Source organism: Bufo bufo, chromosome 1 (assembly GCF_905171765.1).
Source record: "Bufo bufo chromosome 1, aBufBuf1.1, whole genome shotgun sequence".
Taxonomy (NCBI): domain Eukaryota; kingdom Metazoa; phylum Chordata; class Amphibia; order Anura; family Bufonidae; genus Bufo; species Bufo bufo.
The window spans coordinates 377,847,928-377,868,957 of record NC_053389.1 but is presented as its reverse complement, the minus strand read 5'-3'; the positions used below and the strand labels follow the sequence as shown (position 1 = coordinate 377,868,957).

Genomic DNA, 21,030 nt, shown 5'->3' with positions numbered 1-21,030 from the left:
GCCCATATTCCAAAGAGCACCTTTCGGATTTCACAGGTCATTTTTTACAGAATTTGATTTCAAACTCCTTACCACACATTTGGGCCCCTAGAATGCCAGGGCAGTATAACTACCCCACAAGTGACCCCATTTTGGAAAGAAGACACCCCAAGGTATTCCGTGAGGGGCATGGCGAGTTCCTAGAATTTTTTATTTTTTGTCACAAGTTAGTGGAAAATGCTGATTTTTTTTTTTTTTTTTTCTCATACAAAGTCTCATATTCCACTAACTTGTGACAAAAAATAAAAACTTCCATGAACTCACTATGCCCATCAGCGAATACCTTGGGGTCTCTTCTTTCCCATTTTGGAAAGAAGAGACCCCAAGGTATTCGCTGATGGGCATAGTGAGTTCATGGAAGTTTTTATTTTTTGTCACAAGTTAGTGGAATATGAGACTTTGTATGAAAAAAAAATCAAAAAAAAAAATCATCATTTTCCACTAACTTGTGACAAAAAATAAAAAATTCTAGGAACTCGCCATGCCCCTCACGAAATACCTTGGGGTGTCTTCTTTCCAAAATGGGGTCACTTGTGGGGTAGTTATACTGCCCTGGCATTCTAGGGGCCCAAATGTGTGGTAAGGAGTTTGAAATCAAATTCTGTAAAAAATGACCTGTAAAATCCGAAAGGTGGTCTTTGGAATATGGGCCCCTTTGCCCACCTAGGCTGCAAAAAAGTGTCACACATCTGGTATCTCCGTACTCAGGAGAAGTTGAGGAATGTGTTTTGGGGTGTCATTTTACATATACCCATGCTGGGTGAGAGAAATATCTTGGCAAAAGACAACTTTTCCCATTTTTTTATACAAAGTTGGCATTTGACCAAGATATTTATCTCACCCAGCATGGGTATATGTAAAAAGACACCCCAAAACACATTCCTCAACTTCTCCTGAATACAGAGATACCAGATGTGTGACACTTTTTCGCAGCCTAGGTGGGCAAAGGGGCCCATATTCCAAAGAGCACCTTTCGGATTTCACTGGACATTTTTTACAGAATTTGATTTCAAACTCCTTGCCACACATTTGGGCCCCTAGAATGCCAGGACAGTATAACTACCCCACAAGTGACCCCATTTTGGAAATAAGAGACCCCAAGGTATTTCGTGATGGGCATAGTGAGTTCATAGAAGTTTTTATTTTTTGTCACAAGTTAGTGGAATATGAGACTTTGTAAGAAAAAAAAAAAAAAAAATCATCATTTTCCGCTAACTTGTGACAAAAAATAAAAACTTCTATGAACTCACTATGCCCATCAGCGAATACCTTAGGGTGTGTACTTTCCGAAATGGGGTCATTTGTGGGGTGTTTGTACTGTCTGGGCATTGTAGAACCTCAGGAAACATGACAGGTGCTCAGAAAGTCAGAGCTGCTTCAAAAAGCGGAAATTCACATTTTTGTACCATAGTTTGTAAACGCTATAACTTTTACCCAAACCATTTTTTTTTTACCCAAACATTTTTTTTTTATCAAAGACATGTAGAACAATAAATTTAGAGCAAAATTTATATATGGATGTCGTTTTTTTTGCAAAATTTTACAACTGAAAGTGGAAAATGTCATTTTTTTGCTAAAAAATCGTTAAATTTCGATTAATAAAAAAAAAAAGTAAAAATGTCAGCAGCAATGAAATACCACCAAATGAAAGCTCTATTAGTGAGAAGAAGAGGAGGTAAAATTCATTTGGGTGGTAAGTTGCATGACCGAGCAATAAACGGTGAAAGTAGTGTAGTGCAGAAGTGTAAAAAGTGGCCTGGTCTTTCAGGGTGTTTAAGCACTGGGGGCTGAGGTGGTTAAGAGTCTCGACACAGCAATCCAAAGTGCAAAGCTCCCTGAAGTGAAAAGCTCCCTGGGAAACAGTAATATGCAAAATAGTTGTGGAGCCCCAGTTATGGGTCTTCAACACAGTGATAGCCAGATATCCCTCAAAGGAAGGAAAACCGAGCAAAGGGGTGTCCCCATTACAGAGATCACCAAATCCACCATATTAAGTGGCCCCTATGTCAAGATCCCGCTCTTTTACAAGCTTTAAGGACCTAAGGTCTTCCCCGTCACATCCTTAAAGCTTGTAAAAGAGCTGGTGATCTCTGTAATGGGGACACCCCTTTACTCGGTTTTCCTTCCTTTGAGGAATATCTGGCTATCACTGTGTTGAAGATCCATAACTGGGGCTCCACAACTATTTTTGCATATTACTGTTTCCCAGGGAGCTTTGCACTTTGGATTGCTGTGTCGAGACTCTTAAATGAGGCTCCACAGTGTTTTCTGTAGCTGGTCTCCCTAATATCAGCCATTGTTTTGTTTGAGTAGTCTCCAAGGCATTGCTCCCGGTTAGCCAGAATCCTACCCCACACTGATAGGGGCAACATCCCGAAACAGCTGTCTGTCGCTTCTCGGCCTTTTGGCTAAGATCAAGTGTAGTATCTGTTCTTATCTAGACAGCCCCGAACACGACAGCTGGAAGAACTTCTCCGACTGCGATCCAGGAGAAGACTCTGCGAGGACTCGACGAGGAACCCCGACGACGAGGACTGAAGACTCCGGCCTGAAGACTCCGGCCTCGGGGGACCTCGACGAGGAAAGAAGCTCGGCGAAGCTCTCCCCGGAAGAAGCTCCGCCCAGCAAGAAGGAAGCCGCAAAGCTCCGCCCCCTGCGGCAAAAGGACGCTTTGCGAAGACACCACAGGAAGAGGGCTAGAAGGAAGTAGCCATGGCCACAACCTCCAAGCCCCCCAAGACCAAGAAGGATGCTGCAGGACCGGCTAAGAAGACCCAAGCCACCAAGCCTCCTGGACCCTCTGGGGCCGGACCGGACGCCTCTGCCCGGCAGAAAGGCGGCGGAAAGCCCGGCCAGGTCGCCCCTTCACTGGAGCCCTGGATGCGGCAGACCGTCGCCATGAAGCTGAAGGAGGTGGATGGAAAGTCCCCGGAGATGACCGAGGAAATCTTCTGCCAGAAGATGCTGGTGGACCAGGGATTTTCAAAGCCAGAGACCCTCAGCGTCCAAGCCTTTATGACCGGGATCTTCTACGTGACCTTCGCGTCGATCAACATCTGTAGAAGATATTGGGAGAAGGTGAAATCGGCGGCATCGGACTCCACATTTTCTCACTTTGTCGGGAATTGCCCCATTCAGAGGGAGGAAAGAAGGATTACGGTGTCTATGAGGAACCCACACACCCCCGGTAAAGACATCACCACTTTCCTGAATCGATTCTGCACAGTGGTGAGGGAACCCACCCACATCCTGAACGGACTCGGCTTCTGGACTGGAAAGTGGTCAGCGGTCGTGAAACTGAACAAGGACGCGACTGCAGAAGACGGCCTCCAGCACCTGCCCCAGTCTTTTTCCCTCGGAAACTCCCACGGCCTCATCTACTACCCGGACATGCCACAATTCTGCAGGAAATGTGGACAGAAGGGCCACGAGTTGAGGAACTGCAAGGAGGATCCCTGCCGAATCTGCCGGGTCACAGGTCACGAGACCAAAGACTGTCCAAAGAAGGTGGCGTGCAACCTGTGCGGGCTGGCCTCCCACGTCTACAAGGACTGCCCAAAGAGGGACCGCACCTGGGCTTCAGTCGCAGCCAGGGCCCCGGCCGCCCGGAACCCCCCACAAGCCGCGGCCCAGGCGGCAACACAGCCCAAAGAGAAGCCATCTAAGAAAGAAGGTAAGCGGACATCTCCCCCTGCCCATGCTCCCGCCCCCTCCTCCTCCTGCCCAACCGCCCGCCCTGTCGTCACCACCACTGAGGTTATCCACATCCAACCCCCCACCACCTCAGTGGCCCCCTCCCGTGCCCCCAGCCCAACCCGCCCCGTCGCCACCACTACAGCAGAACTAACCTCTCCTCCAGCTGCTGTAGCCCTCTCTATGGAGGAATTTCCCCCTCTTGTCTCCCCAGATGTCAGTCAGAGGAAAGGAAAGAGAAAGGGTAGGGACAGCCCCACGGCTGACCAATCCAAAAAGAAGATGCTCGAGGTAGAGGACGTGGCCTCAACCAACAAAGAAGAAGAAACAGAACAGCAGATGGAAGAACCGGTGGCCACCAACGAGGACCCCCAACAGCAACCCCTCCACATCCCCAGTAGCCTCGACGAGACCGAAGTGGAGGAGATGGTGGCCAACGGGGCAACCGCCGACCCGATGCGGCTACAGATAACTCTGGAAGAGATCGAAGCCGCCTTTGCGCTATTACAGGGGCAACCCCCAGACAGCGGACAAGAAGAAGTAGAGGAACCGCCGGACGACCGGAGTGGTAACTAAGCTGTATCGTTCTCTGCTAACCCTTTTCTTTCTCTTACATGATGGCTAACTTTAACCTTTTTTCCATCAATGTTAGGAGCATTAGAGATCGGACTAGACGTCAGACGATACTAACCTTTCTTACTTCTCAGGTTGCCGACGTTTACATGTTGCAGGAATGTGCTTTGCCCCCCTCTAGGTCCTACAACCACCTGGCCAGGCAGTGGTCCCATGGCCCCTCCTACTGGTCCGGTGGTGGCAGCTGCAAGTCGGCCGGGGTTGCCATCCTCCTCAGGGGAAACGCGTTCACGCTTGACTCCGTCCAGGAGCTCGTCTGCGGCAGGCTTCTTGTCGTAGACGGCTCCTGGGCGGGAGAGCCGGTTAGGCTCATCAGCGTGTACGCCTCCCCTGACAAGGGTGAGCGACTGGAGTTATTCCAGGCCCTACGACCGCAGCTTGCTACCACCAGGGCCGTAGTGATGGCCGGGGACTTCAACTGCCCGATAGAGGAGGACGGACGCAGCTCCGGGACCTCAAGCAAGCTAGACGTCACTTCCAAACTGCTTATCGAGATGGTGACCGAGGCGTCCTTGCAGGATGTTGTGGGATCCATGGGGAACGGCTCCATTAATTATACGTGGTGCCGGCCCGATGGCTCACTCCGTTCTCGGATCGACTTCGTGTTTGCCTCTCGGGCAGTCAGGCAGTGTAGGCACTCTATGGTCCCCTGCTTCTTCTCCGACCACAGGGCCATTCAGGTCCAGTGCACCCTAGGCACCGGGTTCCCCCCGGGCCGTGGGTCCTGGAAGCTGAACTGCGCTCTGCTGAGTCGGGGAGATGTGCTGGCGGAGCTTAGGGATACCTACATATCCTGGCGGAACGACAAATGCTTCTTTAAATGTACTAGTGACTGGTGGGAGTATGTTAAAGTCCAGTTTCGTTGTTTCTTTCAGGCCAAGCAACAACATCAGGCGTGTGAGAAAAAGAAGGCCTTCAGAGCACTGCAACGTGAGTTGCGGTCCCTGCAAGATCTTCACCGGTGCGGCTGGGACGTAGGGGAGGACCTGGATAAGACCAAAAAGAGCCTGAAAAGGCACTTTGAGGAGGAATCCAGACGAATCGTCTTCCGTTCCAAAGTGGAAAACCTGGATAAGGATGAGAAGTGTAACTCGTTCTTTTTCAGGAAACTCCATGCCGGCCACACGCCCCTGAACGAACTCCGAGACAAAGACGGCAACATGCGCTCGGGGAAGGAGGAAGTAATGGGAGTCGTCACAGACTTCTACAGCGACCTCTACTCCCTGAGGAACACCGACCAGAAGGCCGCCGATAAATTCCTGTCAGGTATCACTAACCACCTTGATCCTGCAGGTACGGAGGCCATGGATGACCCTCTGACGGTGGGGGAGGTGCTCTCTGCCGCTAGATCCTTTAGGCCCGGCAGGACCCCGGGCAGTGACGGCCTCCCAGCAGAGCTCTATGTAGCGCTGGGGGACCTGATCTGTCCGGACCTGTTGGAACTCTATGGGGAGATGGTGGTGGAGGGTACAATGCCCCCATCCTTGAGGGAAGGAATGATCACGATCCTGTATAAGCGGAAGGGGGAGAGATGTGACCTGAAAAACTGGCGTCCCATCTCTCTCCTGAACGTGGACTACAAGATCCTCGCCAAGGTACTGGCAAATCGGCTGAAGGTCGTCATCGGCGGAATCGTCCACCCGGACCAGACCTGCGGCATTCCAGGCCGCAGGATCGCAGACAGCCTCGCCCTTGTGAGAGACACGGTGCACTACATCCAGGACCGCCGTGTTCATGCCGCCCTGGTCAGCCTGGACCAGGAGAAGGCATTCGACCGGGTCTCTCACGAATTTATGGGCAAGGCGCTGCGCAGGCTAGGTCTGGGCAGGAGGTTCTGTTCTTTTGTTGACCTGATGTACTTTGACATTTGCAGCACGGTGTTGGTGAACGGCTGGAAGACCGACCCCTTCCCTGTCCTCTCCGGGGTCAGGCAAGGCTGCCCTCTTTCACCTCTCCTTTTTGTTTGTGTTATAGAATCCTTCGCGGAGGCTATCCGACAGAACGGGGAGATCAGAGGGATCACCGCACCAGGACCTGGACACTACGAGGTCAAGTGCTCGCTGTACATGGACGACGTGACCGTCTTCTGCGCTGACCAGCGTTCGGTGACTACACTCGTCCAGACCTGCGAGGAGTTCGGACAAGCTTCAGGGGCCAAAGTCAACTGCGGCAAGTCAGAAGCCATGCTCTTCGGGGACTGGCAACTGGCCTCTTCTGCCCCCTTCCCATTTACCATCAAACCAAACTTCATCAAAATTCTGGGAGTCTGGTTCGGGAAGGAAGGCGCAGCCCTCAAGTCTTGGGAAGAACGCTTGGCCAAGGTGAATCAAAGAATCGGACTGTGGAGCCTTAGACACCTCACGATCGAAGGTAAAGCACTCGTCCTGCGAAATGAAGTTTTGCCTGTGCTCCAGTACACCGCACAGGCATGGCCCCCTCTTGCCACCGTTTCCAGGGCCATCACCAGGACAGTGTTTCGCTTCATCTGGGGATCTAAGATGGACAGAGTGAAACGAGCCATCATGTACAAAGAGCCCCGCAAGGGCGGAAAGGGCATACCGGACCTGCCCACTTTACTGCGGATTGCCTTTGTTTGTGACAGCGTTCGTCGGACTCTAAGAACTGCTAACGGCTCTGCGGGCAAGGCTATGTCTCGCTTTTTCCTCCTGCCCCTCTGGAGGGGTCTGGGCTGGGACAAGTGGGACAGCTCCATCCCTTACAACTGGCACGCTCCCTGGTTCTACGGGGACGTCGTCAGGTTTGTGAGGGAACACCAGCTGGAGGGCCTCAAACCCGACTTGTGGAAGCCAAAAACTATCCACAAACTCATCAGAGCAAAGGACGTGGTCGAGTCAATTCCAGGGATCCAGGACGACACACTAGAGACAGTTTGGACTAATGTGTCGTCAAACAGGTTGACTAACGGGCATAAGGACTTGTCATGGATGGCCATTCAGGGCGGACTGCCAATCCGGTCATTCATGCATGCCCGTAACCTGTGCAAAACCCGGTACTGCCCCAGGTGCCCTTTCGTGGAGGAAACATCTTACCACCTGTTTTGGGAGTGCCGCTTTGCACAGCGCCTGTTGGATTCCCTGGAACATGAACTCAAAGACTCAGTGCCCAGGAACAGCCTGCAACACACTTCGGTGCTGTACGGACTATTTCCTGGGATTCATACTGTTGGAGCCATCCAGGAGGCCTGGCGCCTTATGAACTGTTTTAAGGACGCTATTTGGTTTGCTAGGAACCGGCTCATTCTCAGGAGGGAGAACAAGTCCGTCCAGGACTGCCGCAGACTTATCCATAGTATGCTGCAGGACTACAACATCTCGGACGTCGACGAAGAAGAAGAGGAATAAACCCCTCTCCTTCCCCCTCTCCCCCCGTTTGTATTTGTCCTCTCAATAAAGCTAAGGGCATGTGATCCCCCCTCCCTATCCCCTCCTTCCCACTTCCCCTTCCCTCATCACTGTCTAAATGCTTTGTTGGAAGGTTTTGTGATTGAATAGGTATGCTAGTGTAGCATTCATTGCGATGTATAGTGTAGGTTAGCCTGTGCTTTACATAACAATGCCATGCTCGCAAAGACGACTGTAAGTAATTTATTATGTACTGTTTCACGGCCTGTGCTGCGTCACAGTACTAAAGTATGTATGTATGATGACTGATCGTAATAAAGACGTTTCAATCAAAAAAATCTGTTCTTATCAGTCTGCCTTTTCTTGCCGGCCCAGGTCCTTGTGGGTACCCCCTGCACTCTGCCTTTGAGCATCGTTGATTAAATTCAGCTTCAGCTCACTGCTGCTATTGGGTGTAGGGCTATTCCCCAGGGAACAAGAGTGCTCTGGTCTCCGACCTCCTCTTGGCCTGTGGCTTAATAGTCTTGGTGTACGACGTTAGACAGTGCTTACTTGGATCTAGACAGCCCCGAACACGACAGCTGGAAGAACTTCTCCGACTGCGATCCAGGAGAAGACTCTGCGAGGACTCGACGAGGAACCCCGACGACGAGGACTGAAGACTCCGGCCTGAAGACTCCGGCCTCGGGGGACCTCGACGAGGAAAGAAGCTCGGCGAAGCTCTCCCCGGAAGAAGCTCCGCCCAGCAAGAAGGAAGCCGCAAAGCTCCGCCCCCTGCGGCAAAAGGACGCTTTGCGAAGACACCACAGGAAGAGGGCTAGAAGGAAGTAGCCATGGCCACAACCTCCAAGCCCCCCAAGACCAAGAAGGATGCTGCAGGACCGGCTAAGAAGACCCAAGCCACCAAGCCTCCTGGGCCCTCTGGGGCCGGACCAGACGCCTCTACCCGGCAGAAAGGCGGCGGAAAGCCCGGCCAGGTCGCCCCTTCACTGGAGCCCTGGATGCGGCAGACCGTCGCCATGAAGCTGAAGGAGGTGGATGGAAAGTCCCCGGAGATGACCGAGGAAATCTTCTGCCAGAAGATGCTGGTGGACCAGGGATTTTCAAAGCCAGAGACCCTCAGCGTCCAAGCCTTCATGACCGGGATCTTCTACGTGACCTTCGCGTCGATCAACATCTGTAGAAGATATTGGGAGAAGGTGAAATCGGCGGCATCGGACTCCACATTTTCTCACTTTGTCGGGAATTGCCCCATTCAGAGGGAGGAAAGAAGGATTACGGTGTCTATGAGGAACCCACACACCCCCGGTAAAGACATCACCACTTTCCTGAATCGATTCTGCACAGTGGTGAGGGAACCCACCCACATCCTGAACGGACTCGGCTTCTGGACTGGAAAGTGGTCAGCGGTCGTGAAACTGAACAAGGACGCGACTGCAGAAGACGGCCTCCAGCACCTGCCCCAGTCTTTTTCCCTCGGAAACTCCCACGGCCTCATCTACTACCCGGACATGCCACAATTCTGCAGGAAATGTGGACAGAAGGGCCACGAGTTGAGGAACTGCAAGGAGGATCCCTGCCGAATCTGCCGGGTCACAGGTCACGAGACCAAAGACTGTCCAAAGAAGGTGGCGTGCAACCTGTGCGGGCTGGCCTCCCACGTCTACAAGGACTGCCCAAAGAGGGACCGCACCTGGGCTTCAGTCGCAGCCAGGGCCCCGGCCGCCCGGAACCCCCCACAAGCCGCGGCCCAGGCGGCAACACAGCCCAAAGAGAAGCCATCTAAGAAAGAAGGTAAGCGGACATCTCCCCCTGCCCATGCTCCCGCCCCCTCCTCCTCCTGCCCAACCGCCCGCCCTGTCGCCACCACCACTGAGGTTATCCACATCCAACCCCCCACCACCTCAGTGGCCCCCTCCCGGGCCCCCAGCCCAACCCGCCCCGTCGCCACCACTACAGCAGAACTAACCTCTCCTCCAGCTGCTGTAGCCCTCTCTATGGAGGAATTTCCCCCTCTTGTCTCCCCAGATGTCAGTCAGAGGAAAGGAAAGAGAAAGGGTAGGGACAGCCCCACGGCTGACCAATCCAAAAAGAAGATGCTCGAGGTAGAGGACGTGGCCTCAACCAACAAAGAAGAAGAAACAGAACAGCAGATGGAAGAACCGGTGGCCACCAACGAGGACCCCCAACAGCAACCCCTCCACATCCCCAGTAGCCTCGACGAGACCGAAGTGGAGGAGATGGTGGCCAACGGGGCAACCGCCGACCCGATGCGGCTACAGATAACTCTGGAAGAGATCGAAGCCGCCTTTGCGCTATTACAGGGGCAACCCCCAGACAGCGGACAAGAAGAAGTAGAGGAACCGCCGGACGTCCGGAGTGGTAACTAAGCTGTATCGTTCTCTGCTAACCTTTTTCTTTCTCTTACATGATGGCTAACTTTAACCTTTTTTCCATCAATGTTAGGAGCATTAGAGATCGGACTAGACGTCAGACGATACTAACCTTTCTTACTTCTCAGGTTGCCGACGTTTACATGTTGCAGGAATGTGCTTTGCCCCCCTCTAGGTCCTACAACCACCTGGCCAGGCAGTGGTCCCATGGCCCCTCCTACTGGTCCGGTGGTGGCAGCTGCAAGTCGGCCGGGGTTGCCATCCTCCTCAGGGGAAACGCGTTCACACTTGACTCCGTCCAGGAGCTCGTCTGCGGCAGGCTTCTTGTCGTAGACGGCTCCTGGGCGGGAGAGCCGGTTAGGCTCATCAACGTGTACGCCTCCCCTGACAAGGGTGAGCGGCTGGAGTTATTCCAGGCCCTACGACCGCAGCTTGCTACCACCAGGGCCGTAGTGATGGCCGGGGACTTCAACTGCCCGATAGAGGAGGACGGACGCAGCTCCGGGACCTCAAGCAAGCTAGACGTCACTTCCAAACTGCTTATCGAGATGGTGACCGAGGCGTCCTTGCAGGATGTTGTGGGATCCATGGGGAACGGCTCCATTAATTATACGTGGTGCCGGCCCGATGGCTCACTCCGTTCTCGGATCGACTTCGTGTTTGCCTCTCGGGCAGTCAGGCAGTGTAGGCACTCTATGGTCCCCTGCTTCTTCTCCGACCACAGGGCCATTCAGGTCCAGTGCACCCTAGGCACCGGGTTCCCCCCGGGCCGTGGGTCCTGGAAGCTGAACTGCGCTCTGCTGAGTCGGGGAGATGTGCTGGCGGAGCTTAGGGATACCTACATAGCCTGGCGGAACGACAAATGCTTCTTTAAATGTACTAGTGACTGGTGGGAGTATGTTAAAGTCCAGTTTCGTTGTTTCTTTCAGGCCAAGCAACAACATCAGGCGTGTGAGAAAAAGAAGGCCTTCAGAGCACTGCAACGTGAGTTGCGGTCCCTGCAAGATCTTCACCGGTGCGGCTGGGACGTGGGGGAGGACCTGGATAAGACCAAAAAGAGCCTGAAAAGGCACTTTGAGGAGGAATCCAGACGAATCGTCTTCCGTTCCAAAGTGGAAAACCTGGATAAGGATGAGAAGTGTAACTCGTTCTTTTTCAGGAAACTCCACGCCGGCCACACGCCCCTGAACGAACTCCGAGACAAAGACGGCAACATGCGTTCGGGGAAGGAGGAAGTAATGGGAGTCGTCACAGACTTCTACAGCGACCTCTACTCCCTGAGGAACACCGACCAGAAGGCCGCCGATAAATTCCTGTCAGGTACCACTAACCACCTTGATCCTGCAGGTACGGAGGCCATGGATGACCCTCTGACGGTGGGGGAGGTGCTCTCTGCCGCTAGATCCTTTAGGCCCGGCAGGACCCCGGGCAGTGACGGCCTCCCAGCAGAGCTCTATGTAGCGCTGGGGGACCTGATCTGTCCAGACCTGTTGGAACTCTATGGGGAGATGGTGGTGGAGGGTACAATGCCCCCATCCTTGAGGGAAGGAATGATCACGATCCTGTATAAGCGGAAGGGGGAGAGATGTGACCTGAAAAACTGGCGTCCCATCTCTCTCCTGAACGTGGACTACAAGATCCTCGCCAAGGTACTGGCCAATCGGCTGAAGGTCGTCATCGGCGGAATCGTCCACCCGGACCAGACCTGCGGCATTCCAGGCCGCAGGATCGCAGACAGCCTCGCCCTTGTGAGAGACACGGTGCACTACATCCAGGACCGCCGTGTTCATGCCGCCCTGGTCAGCCTGGACCAGGAGAAGGCATTCGACCGGGTCTCTCACGAATTTATGGGCAAGGCGCTGCGCAGGCTAGGTCTAGGCAGGAGGTTCTGTTCTTTTGTTGACCTGATGTATTTTGACATTTACAGCACGGTGTTGGTGAACGGCTGGAAGACCGACCCCTTCCCTGTCCTCTCTGGGGTCAGGCAAGGCTGCCCTCTTTCACCTCTCCTTTTTGTTTGTGTTATAGAATCCTTCGCGGAGGCTATCCGACAGAACGGGGAGATCAGAGGGATCACCGCACCAGGACCTGGACATTACGAGGTCAAGTGCTCGCTGTACATGGACGACGTGACCGTCTTCTGCGCTGACCGGCGTTCGGTGACTACACTCGTCCAGACCTGCGAGGAGTTCGGACAAGCTTCAGGGGCCAAAGTCAACTGCGGCAAGTCAGAAGCCATGCTCTTCGGGGACTGGCAACTGGCCTCTTCTGCCCCCTTCCCATTTACCATCAAACCAAACTTCATCAAAATTCTGGGAGTCTGGTTCGGGAAGGAAGGCGCAGCCCTCAAGTCTTGGGAAGAACGCTTGGCCAAGGTGAATCAAAGAATCGGACTGTGGAGCCTTAGACACCTCACGATTGAAGGTAAAGCACTCGTCCTGCGAAATGAAGTTTTGCCTGTGCTCCAGTACACCGCACAGGCATGGCCCCCTCTTGCCACCGTTTCCAGGGCCATCACCAGGACAGTGTTTCGCTTCATCTGGGGATCTAAGATGGACAGAGTGAAATGAGCCATCATGTACAAAGAGCCCCGCAAGGGCGGAAAGGGCATACCGGACCTGCCCACTTTACTGCGGATTGCCTTTGTTTGTGACAGCGTTCGTCGGACTCTGAGAACTGCTAACGGCTCTGCGGGCAAGGCTATGTCTCGCTTTTTCCTCCTGCCCCTCTGGAGGGGTCTGGGCTGGGACAAGTGGGACAGCTCCATCCCTTACAACTGGCACGCTCCCTGGTTCTACGGAGACGTCGTCAGGTTTGTGAGGGAACACCAGCTGGAGGGCCTCAAACCCGACTTGTGGAAGCCAAAAACTATCCACAAACTCATCAGAGCAAAGGACGTGGTCGAGTCAATTCCAGGGATCCAGGACGACACACTAGAGACAGTTTGGACTAATGTGTCGTCAAACAGGTTGACTAACGGGCATAAGGACTTGTCATGGATGGCCATTCAGGGCGGACTGCCAATCCGGTCATTCATGCATGCCCGTAACCTGTGCAAAACCCGGTACTGCCCCAGGTGCCCTTTCGTGGAGGAAACATCTTACCACCTGTTTTGGGAGTGCCGCTTTGCACAGCGCCTGTTGGACGCCCTGGAACATGAACTCAAAGACTCAGTGCCCAGGAACGGCCTGCAACACACTTCGGTGCTGTACGGACTATTTCCTGGGATTCATACTGTTAGAGCCATCCAGGAGGCCTGGCGCCTTATGAACTGTTTTAAGGACGCTATTTGGTTTGCTAGGAACCGGCTCATTCTCAGGAGGGAGAACAAGTCCGTCCAGGACTGCCGCAGACTTATCCATAGTATGCTGCAGGACTACAACATCTCGGACGTCGACGAAGAAGAAGAGGAATAAACCCCTCTCCTTCCCCCTCTCCCCCCCGTTTGTATTTGTCTTCCCAATAAAGCTAAGGGCATGTGATCCCCCACCCCTACCCCCTCCTTCCCACTTCCACTTCCCCTTCCCTCATCACTGTCTAAATGCTTTGTTGGAAGGTTTTGTGATTGAATAGGTATGCTAGTGTAGCATTCATTGCGATGTATAGTGTAGGTTAGCCTGTGCTTTACATAACAATGCCATGCTCGCAAAGACGATTGTAAGTAATTTATTATGTACTGTTTCATGGCCTGTGCTGCGTCACAGTACTAAAGTATGTATGTATGATGACTGATCGTAATAAAGACGTTTCAATCAAAAAACAGCTGTCTGTGGATGGATAACTGGCTTAGGTCTTCCCCGGAACATCCTTAAAGCTTGTAAAAGAGCGGGATCTTGACATAGGGGCTACTTAATATGGTGGATTTGGTGATCTCTGTAATAGGGACACCCCTTTGCTTGGTTTTCCTTCCTTTGAGGGATATCTGGCTATCACTGTGTTGAAGACCCATAACTGGGGCTCCACAACTATTTTGCATATTTCTGTAGAGCACCCGAGCATCGCAAAGTGTTCTACTCAAGCACCCAAACACTTTGGTGCTTGATCAACACTACCCGTGAAGCGTTTGTAGTATGATATGTGTCTTGGAGACACAGAATACGCGGGCCAGAATTTCTGATAAAGGCAAGCACCATAGATCTTTTATGTGGCATACTCAGTCCCCTGACATTTCACGACAAAATTTTGAAATCAGCCATGGATCCCAGGGCAGATATGTGTCCTTAGGGGGTTAAACATACTGCAATAGGTTTAGTAATGTGCAACAGCGCTGCATGAAAAGTAATAACCATCTTAAAACTAGATGAACAACCTAAAATAACCACTAACTTCGTTATTCTTGTGAGATCAGGGTTAGGTTTAGAGTAAATGTCTCAATCCAGAATATAGGCCAGTAAAACCGGGATGCCTCTGATGGTTGGCAGAAGCATGCTGTTGCAGCTACAATAATGGGACAGCCGTTTAGGTATATGTACGGTAAGTAAATATTATGGCCCTTAAAGGGAACCTGTCACCGGGATTTTGTGTATAGAGCTGAGGACATGGGTTGCTAGATGGCCCCATAGCTCTGTATGCAAATTAACCTGAGATGAGTCTTGTCCCTGAGATGAAATAGTAAACGTTGACATGTACTGTGTGGTCAGTTGATATTTAGCTGAGTCAGGGACAAGACTCCTCTCAGGTTAATTTGCATATGTATCAAATCGGGTTTTTTACACAATAAAAGCACACAGAGCTATGGGGACTGGGTATTGCGGATGTGCTAGCGGCCATCTAAGCAACCCATGTCCTCAGCTCTATACCCAAAATCCAGGTGACAGGTTCCCTTTAAGTGTCAACAATGGTAGACAAAAGCAGAGTCGGGAGGCTGCAAGTAAAAAAATCTGGAACATATCAACCTAATCAAACCAGTCTCTTGACATCGTCTGGTGACCAGTCCCTTGATATTGCCTATATCTTCAGCATCTCAGAGATCTTCGCTGTAGGGCCAGCGACTCAGAGACTTCTCCAGGAGAGGTGAAGAAGACCACTCTGTCGCCATCTATCACTTAAAGCTTAGCAGGATAGCCTGCATAGGCTTGAGAGAGGCATATTGGCCTCTCTCAAGCGTCTTTTGACATCTATGAAAGTGGAACGTTGTTTCTGTAGCTCCATGGAGAAATCTGGAAACCCTGGCGTTGTCGTACTTGATTTCTTGTTGTCGTCTGGCTAGTGCCAGTATCCTATCTCTGTCTTTGCAGTTGAGAAATCTCGTAAGCATAGGCCGAGGTGGGGCCCCAGGTGGAGGAGGTTTTGCTGGTACTCTGTGAGCCCTCTCTACTGCATACGCTGGAGAGAAATTTGTATCTGGGAAAAGTTCTTTCATCCATTTTTCTATAAACTCGTCTGGTGTGCGGTAAGCACTGAGCAAACCCCGCTCGCCGGGCCTGTGTGAGGCAGCTCGTACAGCACAAGGGGCAGGGGGAGCCTGTACACACGTTACCCATCACACCTTCCCAGGCCCTCTTACCGCAAATACAGGTAAATATTAATATTCCAGTGGAGAGATGGTGGGGCCATGCTGGGTTGGATACGGAGCTCCGGGGCTGAGGATGGTCATAGCCCAAGGAGGAGGACCTCCACAGTGTAGCAACTGCACACTCAGTTTCCACCTGCTGCAGATAACAGTTGGCTCAGGCGATGCATCGGCACTCATACAGCAGCGCTGATGACGTGACGTCACGCCATACAGCGCTCCAGACGTGCTGCCAGGTCCTGCCCCCTGTTATGAAGATTTAAAGCGACATCCCAATGTGAGTCCTGACTTAACTATAAAAAGGAGGACTTCCGTCCGTCCTGGCCTTGCGCTGGATGGAGGACCAGGAATCTAAAAACCGGACTGTCCGGCCTAAAACCGGACGTCTGGCTACCCTAGCTGTAATGGCTTCCAGAACTTGGGCTGATACTTGTTGAGTATGAGCTCGTCATGGTCCTCCTCAAGGGAAGCATTTGGCGCTGATAAATTTGATGCGGTGCTCGCTCTGGTGTGCACATTTCCACTTCGGTAGTGGTGGCCGTGAACTCTCATCTAGTTGTGTAGTGTCCCACTAGGTAAAGGTGGGCACTACACAAGGGTTAATGTGCCTTATTGCATTTAATGTCATGTGTATGCATTTCCCTGTGTTAATTGGGTGTCAGGCCTGTCAGGGTGCAGTTTAGCCTCTTAGACGTTAGAGGGAGCCAGAGAGCCCTGGTTATATATAGGTAGGCCCAGACAGGGGAGTGGTAGTGTATTCCAGGGGACTAGAGGAGTCACTTCGTCTACCTGAAGCTCCTGAGGCTAGGATTAGCTCAGTTGAGATACCCCGGTTGTAGGACAGCACCTCCTGGGAGAAACCTGCAGCTTCCCTCGCAACAGGAACAGCACCCCAAGTTCAGATAAGTAACCTGATGAGCAGAGGATTTGTAAAGTAAAGCAAGTGCCAATACTGGAGGAAGATTATTCAAACCAAGGATTTAAGCCAGCATTTGGGCATCCGGGCCTTGGGAAGGAAATAGAGCAGCATAGCACTGCAAAGCATTGACTGTTTTTCCCTCCATGTATCTTGCATGATTAATACCTGCCATCTTGTCAAATAAGCCAGCTTGTGAAGCATTCGATATAAGGGACTGCATTACCATCTTGATGTATAAAGTTGGACTGTTTTAAGTAAAGCAACGTTTGGTTCAACATACCACCTGTGTACCTCACTTATTGCTGCTGAAACCGGTGTGCCACCGTTACAGGCACTGGCGTCACGAAACTCAAAAGGGACCTTGCTTCAGGCACTCTAAACACCTGCAACATCCAGGGCACCTCACACAACATCAGGCCAGGTCTCTACATACCGAGTGTGCCCCAGAGGAACTTGTGTCTACCTCCCATTCACTGCCGCATGCCTGCCCAGGGTTCTCCTTCAAATAGTGAGCAACCCTCGATTGCCCATAACCGTGACCTCACTTCGCAATACCCTGCAGGTCTGGCGTGCTGCATAAATTGGCGTCACGAACAGGATAACGAACATTCCTGCGCCATTGCGGATACAAGAACTGTGTGCTACTATATGCCTTAAAGTGACCAAGCCCTAATGCTTTATTGAAAAATTGCTGGGCCAAAGAACTGTAATAATTTGCGGTGTGAAGATTATATTGCATGGACTGTTTGCTGCTTGCTTGAGCCACCGCTTGCTGTCAGTGAATAGACAGCGATTTTGCCACTTAACCTGAGGTGGATTACAAGTGCGCCTTGTGGAACCGTTTGGCACGAAAAAGAGGACTTTGGCGCGAAAAGAACCAGGCGGAGTCATCACCCAGCCAGCAAGGAGGAAGAACGCCGCCCTGTCTGGAAGAAAAGGTGCCGCCTACCTGAGTCCCGGAGCTAAGAGAGGCGCGCCCACCTGCTGACGCTGTACGCAGGACGCTCAACGCCCGTAGCCACGCATCTCGCGAGACCTGGAGCGAGCATCACCGGAGTAAGTACAGACTTTGAACTGCTGTCGGCTCTTCTGTTTACCTTACCGGAACCTTCCTGACCCCTGCTAGGGCACCGGAGGGAGCCCCGTTAGTGACCAAAGACTTCTCTGTGAAAAAATAAATAAAAAATTATTACCATTGCCGCTCCGGTCCGCTCCGCTACATTTAAAGGGCCATACCCACCTAGCAACGCCATGTCCACACCTGAGGAAATCGGACAGGTGGCCCTAGTCGTGCCTTCTGAAGTATCCACAGCCGACCCTAGGGCCCCTGCCGCCGCGGCACCGCCAAGCCTGATGCCGCTAACTATGCCGTACTATTTTGGGGCCCCCTGGTTCCCACGTTATTCAGGGGAAGCCCATAAGTTAAAGGACTTTAGGGAGCAGATACTGGCCTTGTTCCGGCTTTATCCCATAACTGCTGAACAACAAATGGAGATCCTCCTAGCTCAGTTAGAAGGGGCCGCCCGCAGGGAAGTCATGTCATGGCCCAGCTCTGAGAAGAGTAGCCTGGAACAGATTTTTGACCGTTTGGGCACCACATTTGAGGCCAGAATGGTGTCAGAAGTTAAAATGCGTTTCTTCAGCAGAAAGCAGCAGCCTGGAGAGTCGCTCCGCGATTTTGCCCTGTCCTTACAAGAGACACTGAGAGCTGTAGTCCAAGTGGATCCTAAAGAAGCTGAGGACCAGGACCGGACTCTTAGAGAACAGTTCATTGCGGGCATAGGTACTGAGCACTTAAAGGGACTCTGTCACTACTTTCTAACCCCCCTTTTAAAAGTATTGTTCTCTCCATGGCGCCCTTGTGATTACAAAGGTGTTGTTATAACATAAATTCGCCGTCTCGTTTTGATAAAAATACCTTTTATCTAACCTGTCAATCTTGTGGATAAGGTGCCCAGGGCGTTTCTGAAGGTCTGAAACTGCCGCCCGCCGCCGCCGTTGGTGCCCAGCTCCTCCCCTGATCCTTTCAGCGCCGCCTGAATGTAAAGAAATCCGCCTCCGGCTCTCGCTCAGTGCCCCCTCCTCCTTTTCAAAGATCCCGCGCGTGCGCACAGGCCTGTGCCTGATGCGCCCGTGCGGACATTTAGAATCAGCCTCATTGAGCGAAGTGCGCATGCGCGCACTTCGCTCAACCTCCTCATAAGACGAGCACTGCAGCCAGCCACTCAGAGCCTGCGGCTCCATACAGCGCTTGGCAGGCTCTGAGTGGCTGGCTGCAGTGCTCGTCTTATGAGGAGGTTGAGCGAAGTGCGCGCATGCGCACTTCGCTCAATGAGGCTGATTCTAAATGTCCGCACGGGCGCATCAGGCACAGGCCTGTGCGCACGCGCGGGATCTTTGAAAAGGAGGAGGGGGCACTGAGCGAGAGCCGGAGGCGGATTTCTTTACATTAAGGTGGCGCTGAAAGGATCAGGGGAGGAGCTAGGCACCAACGGCGGCGGCGGCGGGCGGCAGCTTCAGACCTTCAGAAACGCCCTGGGCACCTTATCCACAAGATTGACAGGTTAGATAAAAGGTATTTTTATCAAAACGAGACAGCGAATTTATGTTATAACAACACCTTTGTAATCACAAGGGCGCCATGGAGAGAACAATACTTTTAAAAGGGGGGGGGTTAGAAAGTGGTGACAGAGTCCCTTTAAAGGGCCAGCTACGCATGTTGTCAGCTCAACACCCCCACTGTGCATTTCTGGACTTTAAGGAACTGGCCATCAGTATATTAGGCCAGAACCCTGCTCCAGGGCCAGCAGCCTCCCCTGAACCCCAGGCTTGTCAGCCAAAGACTGTTAATGTGGGGTCTGCAGGGGTCAGTCAGGCTACCCAAGCTCCGGTCACGGATGTAGTGGCAGCACTCATGGAGCAAGTGAACTATCTTACTCTAAGCCTAGAGAAGGTGTGCAAGAAAATATAGGAGTGGGAGAGACCATTGTTACTAGAAGATGAAGGTCCTTTTTCTCCAAGGCTCCCACCTGCATATGGAGACGTATACCCAAAAGAGCCTGATGGGCGACCAAGGTACCGGCCCAGAAGTAGAAAACAGCCTGTCTGCCACCACTGCAAGAAATATGGACATACTGAATCAATGTGCTGGCAGTTAAACGGGCAACCCCTGAGGCAGAGGACCGCCCCTCGGGAGGTAGAACAGTAGGTCCAAAGGATCCAAGCTGGATGCCTAAGTATGTAGGATCCCGTCCGAAAATTAATATATGTATCAACGGGATACCCTTTGAAGCCCTGTTGGACACTGGGTCACAGGTCACACCATTCAACGGCCTGCCTTTGACAAATTCTGGGATCCAAGTCTCCTCACCCAGCCACCAGAGTCCTGGCTTGATATCATTGCCAGCAACGGTAAGCCCGTGAAAGTGCATGGGTATTGGGAACCTACCCTTCAGGTGGGAGAAGCCACCCTGCCACAGCAAGGCGTGATTGTGGTACAAGCAGGAGATAAAGGAGGACACCCTGTGATCTTAGGGACTAACGTTCTAAAAAATTGTTACCCTGAAGTGCTTGAAGCATTGAATCAAACTATATCTTCAGCCTCACCTGCTTCCAGAAGGGTTATTCAAAAGACTATTAGTGTGCTGTGTGCTCAACAAAGGTTCGCCAACAAGAAAGGAGAAATTTGCACTGTCCGGATCCGGGATAACCGGCCGGTAATTCTGCCTCCAAATTCCCAGATCATCCTGTGGTGCCGTGCTGTGTTAGGGATCCAGGGCCAGGACTATCAAGCCCTAGTGGAACCTATTCCCATTGAAAATCATCCCTTCATACGGACAGCCAAGAGCCTGGTGACCGTGTCTCAAGGTAAAGTGCCTGTCCGTTTAATTAACTTTGGTGATCATCCTGTTACTCTCCTTAAACACTGCCCCGTTGCTCAGCTTTTTCAAGTGTCTTTCCAGGATGTGATCCGTCTGCCTGCCACGGAGGCGTTCCAGACCACACAGAGCAGTAGCACCCCTACAACATCCTGGTGGGAAGAATTACATGTGGGGAGCGAATCCACCCCAAAGGAGCAAATAGAGGGAGTCCTGAAGCTGGTGAAGGAGCACCACCAGGCTTTCAGCAAACACTCCACAGACTACGGAGAGGTCAGTGTAATCAAACACACTATACCCACTGGCTCTCATCCTCCTATTAAGGAGAGGCACAGATCCATACCGCCTACTACCTATCAGTCTGTGAAAGAGATGATACAAGAGATGAAAGACTCTAATATAATCCGGGACAGTCATAGTCCCTGGGCTGCGCCCCTAGTACTTGTCCGAAAAAAAGATGGCAGCATAAGGTTCTGCGTGGATTACAGAAAGATTAATCAAATCACCCACAAAGATGCATATCCATTGCCACGCATTGAAGAGTCCTTGACTGCCCTGGGGTCATCAGCCTATTTCTCCACCTTGGACTTAACCAGTGGGT

General features: G+C 52.1%; 1 pseudogene; it reads left to right on the top strand.

The window, feature by feature from the left end:
* The first annotated feature begins 2,427 nt into the window (after positions 1 to 2,427).
* On the top strand, positions 2,428 to 2,513 carry LOC120987349 (annotated as a pseudogene).
* The last annotated feature ends 18,517 nt before the right edge of the window (positions 2,514 to 21,030 follow it).